At 35.8% G+C, this 10,887-nt stretch overlaps 1 non-coding gene across 1 annotated transcript; it reads left to right on the top strand.

The window, feature by feature from the left end:
* Positions 1-8,816: 8,816 nt before the first annotated feature.
* LOC129312275 (small nucleolar RNA R71) lies at positions 8,817-8,923 on the top strand. The gene has a single exon (XR_008593519.1). It is a non-coding gene; the product is annotated as a small nucleolar RNA R71 (small nucleolar RNA).
* Positions 8,924-10,887: the final 1,964 nt, after the last annotated feature.

The following is a 10,887-nucleotide window of genomic DNA, read 5'->3' as shown; positions in this document are numbered from 1 at the left end:
TGATAGGAAATTAGTCGCTTATCCTCAAAATTACACTAAAGCTAACCCTAATGCAATATAGGGCCAACCCTAGGTCATCTCCCAAGGAATGGTTTTAAGTCTAATTGAAAGTTATCTAGTGAAATAAATCAACCAAAGTTTGTAGGAATTTAGTTACCTAGCTAATTACCTAATGTGCAAGTAATTAAAATGCTAGTGAAAGTGAGTGAAATGAACTTCCCTTTTCACAATAATGGAACCCTAGAGATTAGTTGATTTTGGACTCATTATCTTCTCATGATTAGGCTAAGTTTAGCTTCCCTTTCCTCTTGACTAAAGCTGTCATGACTTAAGAAAATTATCCTAAGCCAATTAACCTAATTAGCTAACCTCCCTAGGTCTTAGATTAAAGTCCCTAGTTCAATTAACCAATTGGTGAAGACATTAGCCAAGTGATTCACTCAAAATCCTCTCTCAACAGCCATGGTCAAACACATAAATTGAGCAACCACAAGATTATGTCAAGCTACTCAACAACACAAGCATTAACACCACAAGATTATGCAATATTAACACAAGAAATTCACTAATTGAAAAAACACAAGATTATGTGCCAAACAAAGAGTGGCAAAATTCAGTCATGGCTGTCCAAGGAAGAAATTAAATGAAACAATCCTCTCTCTTTACATCAACATCAAATTCAAATTAGAATTTATAAGCTAAGATGATTAAACCCTAGATTAAGGAATCTAACCATCTAGTAAAAGAGAAGAGGATAGGAAACAAAAGAACTTAGCCAATTTGAAGCTCAAGACTCATCCTCCATCTTCATCTCTCTAGGATTCCACAAAGAAACTTAGCCAATCTTCATCTTCAAGAACCCTAGTGATTGCTTGTGAAGGCCAAACTCCATAGCTCTTGAATGATGGAAATGAGCTTCAATCCTTGTGAAAATGGAAGGGATGGAACGAAAATGAAGAGAGGAGAAGAATGGTATGAGTTTTGTGGAGGTTTTGGTGGCTGAGGAAATGGAGGTTAGTGCTGGAAAATGAAGAACAAAAGAGAGAAAATGAAGAACACTATGAACAAGAGAGAGAGAATGTGGAAGATGAATGAGATATGTGTTGGATCCCATTTGGGCTTAAAATGGCGTGCTCCTTGGTGTCTCCCATCAGCTGAAGCTTAATTAAAATAAGGAAAAAGAAATTAAAATGTAAATGGGAGCCTTGTCACACTTGCAAGGTGGCAACTTCCTATTGGTTTGTAGATGATTCCAATGTGTGCCTAATTTCCCATGTGTCATCCACATCATTTTAGCTGATCTAATCCCTCAAAATAATCATAATTCACGTGCAAACCATCAGCCATTGACCTCAAGGAGTGTTGACCTCAATTGCCCAATTGATGCACAAGTCACATGCCACCTATGTCACATAAATCACATAATTCAATTAAATAGCATATGATATAATAAAATCTAATTCATGTCCAGAATTAAATTCATAATTAGAAGGGAGAATTTATTAAATTAACCAGTTTTCAGGCTGCACAAAATTATATAAAAATTTTCACACAAAGGCAAACCAAAAACTAGGACAAACTAAGACACTTAAGAAAGTGTTGACTTTTTTATTTAATTACTCCCAAACTAAAATGAATTTTAAAAATATAATTTCACCATTCATCAACTGGACATAAAATGCACTTTGTCAATTTTTCTTGTACATTTTCTCAAAAGTTCATTTTTTGGACCAAAATGCCCCTAGTGCACTGAACCTAGAAACTTAGGCAAAGTTCCAAATCTAATGCAATGTGTGCACTTGAAGGTGATAAATCATTAATAAAATGGTCCTAATTGACAAATAAAAGTGGGTAACAAATGTGTTCTATCAATTCCCCCACACTTAGCTTTTGCACTCCGGGCAAAATCAAGTGAAAAAGGTCCCAAAAGAAACTATAAGACAAAGAAATAAGAGAAAAAATGTTCAAGTCACTAAAATACTAGCTCATGAACTTCTACAAATTATCAATCAATGTGGCAATAATTAGGAAAGAATTATGCACATCACAAACAAACCCTTACCAAGAATCAATGTCAAAGAGTAAGCCTCTCTAGGTTAAGTGTTTGCTCTCATCACTCAAAGTGTATAAGGTATTAAATTTCACTCAAAATTTCTTAGGATAAACCCTACTATGAATTTGTAACCCTTCTACATCTCCATCACTAAATAGCACTTGCAATCAAGAATCAAGTGGACTTTATTAGGTTGTGATATAGGTAATGAAAGGATGTCTAAGAAATGCATGTATATAAAAAAAAAATAGGGTTAGCATCAAAATAATGCTAAATCAAGATATATCCCCTTAATATGCAAAGCATAACCTAACTCAATTGAGTGAACACCTTAACACAATGAGGATGGAAAGAAATGATAAGAAATAATAAAACAAATGGAATGGATGAGCTAGGCAACTTTTTTTTCTTTTTTTTTCTTTCTCTTCTTCTTTTTTTTTCTTTTTGTTTCTTTTTCTAGCAACTTTATTTCTTTTCTTTTTGACTATATTTTTTTTTCAAATCTATCTTTTTTTTTGTTGCCCCTAACTCTTTGAAAACATGGAAGTAATGGATGTAATGTGTAGCAATAAAGGATAAGAGTAATGGATAGAAAAATAATAATAGGCATCCACTCATTTGATCTAGGACATGCAATGAATATTAAAAAAGACATATAAAAGTGTAACATGCATTCCTTGGGAAAAATAGGGTGAATATATATATATTTTTTTTTAAGAATCAAACCAAAGGCTCAAAGTGGCTAACAAAGGATAATAAATGATAATAGGTTGGCTATTTGCTTTTGGCTATTTTTTATGAATGCCATCTCTCATCTCCTATCAAACAAGTGCGAGATATGTGGTCTTAATTAAGAAGTGAAACAAATTCTAGAGGGTAACATCACTAAGGAATTAATCACACATGAGTGTTTAGCCTCTTCCATGAAAGGGTAATATGCCACTCTAATCCATTAATTCAAGGTAAAAGAATGTTCACTTCACACCTATTCAATCCTAAAATTACCACATCTCAAGAATCAAAATATCCATTTAAGAGCTAGGTAATTAAGTAACCTCAAACAAAACAAAACAAAGCAATTTTTTTTTTTATTTTTTTACAAAACCAAACAAACAAAACAAAATGTTTATTTCTCTCCCCCACACTTAAATCATGCATTGTCCTCAATGTATGTATAGACTAGTGATAAAATAAGGTGAGATCAATAATGAATGCATAACAAAAGTGTGGTGCAGAATTTTTTTTTTCAAACTAAAACACAAAACAAAGAAGTCAAATAAAGCAAATAAACTCTAATTTTCCTACTAGGTTCATCTCCCCCACACTTGAACTATACCTATCATTAAATATATCAATTAAAGGAAAGTAAAAGCTCAAGGTTGGAGAGATACAACCTTATCATGGTGGTTCAAAAACATGTTGAGAGAAGTCCTCCTCCTTTTGAAGTGATTTGGCATCTTTGTAGAGCTTGCATAGGTGACCATTGATTTGCATGGTGGAACCCGTGGCTTTATTCAAGAGTTGCAAAACCCCATAGGGAAACACCTTGGTCACTAGATATGGTCCCTCCCACTTAGACTTCAACTTGGCATGCTTATGAATAAACCTTGTTTGGAACAAGAGGACTTGATCTCCTTCTTGGAACTTTTTCCTCAAGATTAGCTTGTCATGAAGGATCCTTGTTTTCTCCTTATAGATCTAGAAGACTCATAGGCATCCAACCTAAGCTCCTCAAGTTCTTGCATTTGAAGAAATCTCTCCTTAGCCGAAAGATGGAAATCCAAGTTTAGTTTCTTGATGGCCCAATAGGCCCTATGCTCTATCTCCACAGGGAGGTGACAAGCCTTTCCATATACCAATCGAAAAGGAGACATGCCAATGGGAGTCTTATAAGCGGTCCGATAAGCCCACAAAGCATCCTCTAAGTGTAAAGACCAATCCTTCCTATTTGTGTTCACCACCTTGGTTAGGATCTTCTTGACTTCTCTATTTGATACTTCGGCTTGGCCATTAGTTTGGGGATGATAGGTGTAGAGATTTTGTGATGCACCCCATATTTAGCCAAGAGAGCCTTCATCATCTTATTGCAAAAGTGGGATCCTTGGTCACTTACCAAGGCCTTAGGAACTCCATACCTACAAAAAATATTAGATTTGAGAAACTTCAAAACAATCTTAGCATCACAAGTTCTAGTAGGAATGGCTTCAATCCACTTTGAAACATAATCAACACCAAGTAATATGTACTCAAAACTAAAGGATGGTGGAAAGGGACCCATGAAGTCAATGCCCCAAACATCAAAAATCTCACAAAATAAAATGGGTTGTTGAGGCATTTCATGTCTCTTACCCCAACTACTAACCTTTTGACATTTCAAGCATGCTTTACAAAATTCATAAGAGTCTTTAAACAAGCTAGGCCAATACAATCCACAATCTAAAACCTTCCTAGCTGTCTTATTTGAGCTAAAATGACCACCACATGCATTTGAGTGACAAAATTCAAGAACAGAAGGCACATCAACATCATCAACACACCTCCTAATCACTTTATCACTACAAATCTTCCACATCAAAGGTGGTTCCCAAATGTAAAATCTAGACTCTCTTTTCAATTTTTCAATGGCAAAACGTGAAGCACAAGGAGGCAAGACTCCACACTCAATATAGTTAGCAAAAGAGGCATACCATGGAGGCTTAGATGAAATGGCACACAATGCCTCATCAGGAAATGAATCACAAGGAATAGTAGGGTTAGAGTTTACCATAGTAGCTTTTAAATGAGGTAGTCTAGACAAATGATCCGCTACTTGATTGGTAGAACCACTCCTATCCCTTATCTCCATATCAAATTCTTGCATCAAGATCACCCATCGAATCAAGCGAGGCTTAGAATCTGTCTTCTTAAACAAGTACCTCACAGCAGCATGGTCAGTGTACACAACAACTTTAGAGTTAAGAAGATATGATCTAAACTTATCAAGTGCAAAAACAATAGCAAACAACTCTTTCTCAGTTGTGGTGTAATTAACCTGAGCTGAATCTAGGGTCCTAAATGCATGCAATCACATATGATAACTTGCCCTCTCTTTGACCAAGCATAGCTCCCACAGCAAAATTAGAAGCATCACATGACAACTCAAAAGGCAAAGACCAATTTGGGGCTTTAAGAATGGGAGGGGAAATGAGCATGTTTTCAAAGTGTCAAAACTCCTTTTGCAAGCATCATAAAAACAAAATCAACATCTTTTTGTAAGAGTTTAGACATAGGCAAAGCAATTTCACTAAACCCCTTTATAAATCTCCTATAAAAGCCTGCATGTCCTAAAAATGATCTCAAATCTTTCAAACAAACAGGATATGGCAAAGAAGCAATCACATCTACTTTGGCCTTATCCACCTCTATGCCATTGGAAGAAATCAAATGGCCTAAAACAATTCCTTTATCTACCATGAAATGGCATTTTTCAAAGTTAAGCACAAGCTTCTTTTCAATGCACCTACCAAGACTTTATCTAAAGAATGCAAGCATGAATCAAAGGACTCACCATACACAGTAAAATCATCCATAAAGACTTCCATGCAATGTTCAATAAAATCATAAAATATGGACATCATGCATCTTTGAAAAGTACCAGGTGCATTGCAAAGACCAAAAGGCATCCTCCTATAGGCAAATGTACCAAAGGGGCATGTAAAAGTAGTCTTATCTTGGTCACTAGGAGCTATGGGAATCTGAAAATACCCACTAAACCCATCTAGGAAGCAATAATGGGACTTGGAAGCCAATCTCTCAAGCATTTGATCAATAAAAGGCAAAGGAAAATGGTCCTTCCTAGTCACATTATTGAGCTTCCTATAGTCTATGCACACTCTCCAAGCATTTTGAACTCTAGTTGGAACAAGCTCTCCTTTCTCATTTTTTACCACAGTAATCCCCCCTTTCTTAGGTACAACTTGGGTTGGAGACACCCACTCACTGTCAGCTATAGGATAGATGATCCCAGCACTAAGTAGCTTAACAACCTCTTTCTTTACCACATCTAAAATCAATGGGTTAAGTCTCCTTTGTGGTTGCCTAATGGGCTTAGCATTGTCCTCAAGAAAAATTTTATGTGTGCACACAATAGGGTCAATACCAGGAATGTCAGCCAAAGTCCAACCAATAGCATGTATGTTCTTTCTCAACACATCAAGTAATGCATTTTCTTCTCAAGAGATAAAGAGTTAGAAATTATTACCGGAAGCTTCTCATTCTCAATGAGATATGCATACTTGAGATTGGATGGTAAAGGCTTCAACTCCAAGGTAGGTGGCTCTACACAAGAGGGAATGAGCTTCTTCAAGTCTAATTTGGTGGAATATTCCATGGTACTATCTTGTCTTTTAGGCTTCTCACTTGTTTTTGATTTTTCCTCTTCTTTCTTTACAGCCTCCCCTTTTCTTGCAACTTGTCCTCAAGTGCTTGGACTTGAGCCATGGCCTCGACATGTGAAAGTGTAGAATTTTCCTCCAATAGCTTGGGAATCCTAAGAACATCAAGCTCGAGTGGAGAAAAACTCATAGATTCGGCCTTAATGGCTTTAGTACCTACAACACAAGAAGATATACCCTTCTCAAGCATTTCAAGATCAAGCATAGGAGATATTTTAAACAAATCATGAGAAGAAGTAGTTGCATCATTCAAGCATGCATCAATCTCTAAACAAATAGGACAACTACATCCATCAATACATGTAGTAGTAACAAGAGACAAATCATCATCAACATGTGAGAAAGAATCAAGCATGTGAGACTCACAAGTATCATGAAGCAATAACTCAATGGAACTTACACCTAACAAAGAATAATCCTCGAAAGGATGTTTCATTGCTTCATATATATTAAAAATAACATGATCCTCTCCACATTTCAAAATCAAACTACCTTTTTCCATGTCAATCAATGTACGGGCAGTCCTCATAAATGGCCTTCCTAAAATCAAAATATCATCCCCACTCCCTTCTTTTGACATATCAAGCACATAGAAATTCACAGGAAATAATAGACCTTTAACACAAACCAACAAGTCTTCTACTACTCCATGTGGTCTTCTAACACTTCTATCCGCTAATTGGCATATCATAGGTGTCTTATGCATGCAATCAAGACTCAAGGCATGATAAATTGAAAGAGGCATAACATTAATGGCTGCACCTAAGTCTATCAATGCATGAGAAAAATGTGTGTTGCCAATCTTGCATGGAATTGTGAAGGAACCGAGGTCCTCACATTTTATAGGGAGTTGAGGCTTCATGATAGCACTCACAGATGAGGGTAATTGTACCCTTGCATTAGGCCTAAATTTTCTTTTATTTGTACAACAATCTTTCAAAAATTTGGCATACTTAGGAAAGTTCTTAACTACATCCATCAAGGGTACATTAACATGAATCTTATGGAAGAAATCATATACCTCTTGATCAAATTGTCCCTTCACTTGCTTAGGGACCACTTGTGCTTGTGAAAAAGGAAGCTTCTTCATAATCTCTTGACTTTGCTTTCCTTCTTCCTTCCTTGAACTCTCCTTTCTTGTTTCACTTTGCTCGGCCTCTCCCTCTTTTTCTTTACTAAACAACTCGGCCATAGTCCCCTTTTTCACCTTAGATGGTGGTTGCTCACATATGATCTCCTCAATGTTTTCATCCTCATCATCTCTACAAAAAGATGCATCATTAGGAGCAAAAGAAGAACTAGAAACATTAACATCAATTGAAGAATTTAAAGAGGGCTTCTCGGCCTTCCCTTGTCTTTTGTCTTCTTGCACTCTTTCTCCCAACTCCTTGCCACTCCTCAATGTGATAGCATTAAGATTAGCTTTAGGATTAGCAATGACGGTTGGATGGTAATGTAGAGGCTTAGCATTGGCTGCACTTAATTGGTTAGCAAGCATATTCATTTGAGAAGTAAGGGCATCAATTTTAGAGTTCATGTTCTCACACTTGTTACCCATACTCTCTACCTTGTTCCCTAAGCCATCATACATGTTTTTATACAAGGAGTTCATTTCAATCAACTGCTTACGTAACACATTCACATCATTAGAAGAGTTTGAATTAGAAGAACTCTCAATTGGAACAAGCCTCCTATCACTATAAGAATTAGATGAAGGTGCAAGAGAATTACCACTTGGATTGTAGCTTTGAGAAGAGCTACCTTGAGACAAATGAGGTGGAGGGTCACAGCCAAAGGTGTTTTGATAGGATCCTCTTTGTTGATTGTCTTGTAAAGCCACATTTGGATTTGAATAGGAGAAATTAGGATGGTCTCTCCATGAAGGGTTGTAAGTATTAGAATAAGCTCCTTGCCCTTGCCTCCCACCATAGGATTGTTTTCCATTGTAGATAGCATTTACTTGTTCAAACTTAATAGGACAATTGCTTTCTACATGCATAGGTGAGTCACAAAAAGTACAAGAATAAGGGACAAGTGCTTGAGAAGTACTTACATTGCTCACTTGAGATATTTGTGGAGCCAACATTCTCCCAATCTTGGCAGCTAGCAAGTCCACATATGAATCATTAAGAATTGAAGAACCTACCATATTCACATTTCTCTTTTCCCTTGTAGAGTATTGAGCACCACTTGAAGCCATCTTGTCAATTAGTTCCCAAGCCTTTAAGGAAGTGAGGTCAATCAAGCATCCACCACTAGCGGTATCAATGTTAACTTTGTCTCTTGGAATCAAGCCCTCATAGAAATATTGGACTAAATTCTCACTAGAAATTTGATGGTGTGGGCATTTAGCCAAAAGGCCTTGGAATCTAGTCCAATACTCATAGAGACTCTCATCCTCTCCTTGTTGGACCCCATAGATTTGCTTCCTCAAATTGGTGACCTTGGAATTTGGAAAGAATTTATCTAAGAAGAGTCTTCTTAGCTCGGCCCATGTGCTTACTTTCACATAAGAAGGGTAGTTGAAATACCACTCCTTTGCTAAACCTTCAAGAGAAAATACAAAAGCCTTAGCTTGACATCATCAACATTTACATGCATAGGCTTCATAGTATCACAAACCAATAGGAGAGTATGCAAAAACCTATGACAATCCTCTCCCGGTAACCCATGAAATTTAGGCAATGCATTAATCAAAGAGGATTTAATTTCAAATTGAACATTAGTAGGAGGAACATATAAGCCATAAGGATTATCATGCCAATTAGGTTGAGTTAATTGCCTAATGCTCCTCTCCTCTCTAGGGTTATGCAAGCCTTCAAATTCATTATTAACATGGCCATCATCATGCAAATTCTCATTCCCATTCCCATGGCCCTCATTATGCACATGCTCATGTCCTAAGATACCTTCCATTGTTGAATTACAAACCAAATGAGAATCAAGAATAGGTTGTGATCTTCTCAATCTAGAAATAGTTCTTTCAATTTCTGGATCTAATTCAACAAAAGAGGTATGTTTTCTTTGGGTCATGCACTAATCAAGCTCAAGAAAATTAAGAACAAAGAACAAGCTAAACTAAAATGCAAATCAACACGAAACAATTCAAAACACACAAAAGCAAGAGAAATAATTTTTTTTTCTTTTTTTTTAATATACTCAATAGCAACAAAATGAAAAAAAATAACACCAAACAAGTAGAAAGAGAGTTAGAAATGCTCAATCAAGAAGCTTTGGCAATTCTGGAATTCGCACAGTAGGCTCTCTGGAGACAGTAAACTTGTGAATTTTCTATCAGCAAATCCACATAATAAATTCCCCTGAAACTTTTATAAGAAACAAAGAGATATACAGGAAAATTATATAAAACTTTCAGATTAAAAATCCTTCCCAATCGTTCCCAGAATTTTTCACAAGTTGGTCCTCAGGTCTGGAGAAACAGGATTTCGTCTAGAAGACCTTCAGAGCTTCTAACAAACTTTCAAATAGGAAAATGGAAAAATTGAAGAAAATCCTAAACACAAGAAACCAAGATAAGACAGTGATAAGAAAAATGAAACTGGAATCAATCAATTTGAACGCACAAAGAGGAAGATATGCTAACTTAAAATTGAAACAAGGTTTTGGGAATCCTCTGTAATGGCTCCCTGGACCTTGTTAGATTGTAAAATTTCCACAGGACACTTCCCATGTCCAAAATTGACCAAACCAATTTTAAAGTGAAGCTAAGATATAGAGCTTTCAATAAAATAAATTTCAAATTTAAATTCCTTCAAACTCATTCCCAATTAATTTTTCAATTTCAGACAGAGACACTAGAAACAGAGTATTTTAGCTCTATACCAAACCAACGAAAATTGCACTAATTTTTTTTTCTTTTTCAAAACAGAATAAAAACACTCAAAACACACAAAAAACACTAAACAAAACACAAAACACAAATTTTTATAATTTTTAAAATTTTTTTCAGGAACACTAAAAATATAAATTAAGTACTAAACAACCTTAGAATTAAACTTAAACCATTCCCCGACAACGGCGCCAAAATTTTGATAGGAAATTAGTCGCTTATCCTCAAAATTTTACTAAAGTAACCCTAATGCAATATAGGGCCAACCCTAGGTCATCTCCTAAGGAATGGTTTTAAGTCTAATTAAAAGTTATCTAGTGAAATAAATCAACCAAAGTTTGTAGGAATTTAGTTACCTAGCTAATTACCTAATGTGCAAGTAATTAAAATGCTAGTGAAAGTGAGTGAAATGAACTTCCCTTTTCACAATAATGGAACCCTAGAGATTAGTTGATTTTGGACTCATTATCTTCTCATGATTACGCTAAGTTTAGCTTCTCTTTTCTCTTGACTAAAGCTGTCATGACTTAAGAAAATTATCCTAAGGCAAT

The sequence above is a fragment of the Prosopis cineraria genome, unplaced genomic scaffold, assembly GCF_029017545.1.
Source record: "Prosopis cineraria cultivar Desert tree isolate PC_DT_omini unplaced genomic scaffold, ASM2901754v1 PC5, whole genome shotgun sequence".
NCBI classification, from domain to species: Eukaryota; Viridiplantae; Streptophyta; class Magnoliopsida; order Fabales; family Fabaceae; genus Prosopis; species Prosopis cineraria.
This window is presented reverse-complemented; position numbering and strand designations above follow the sequence as displayed.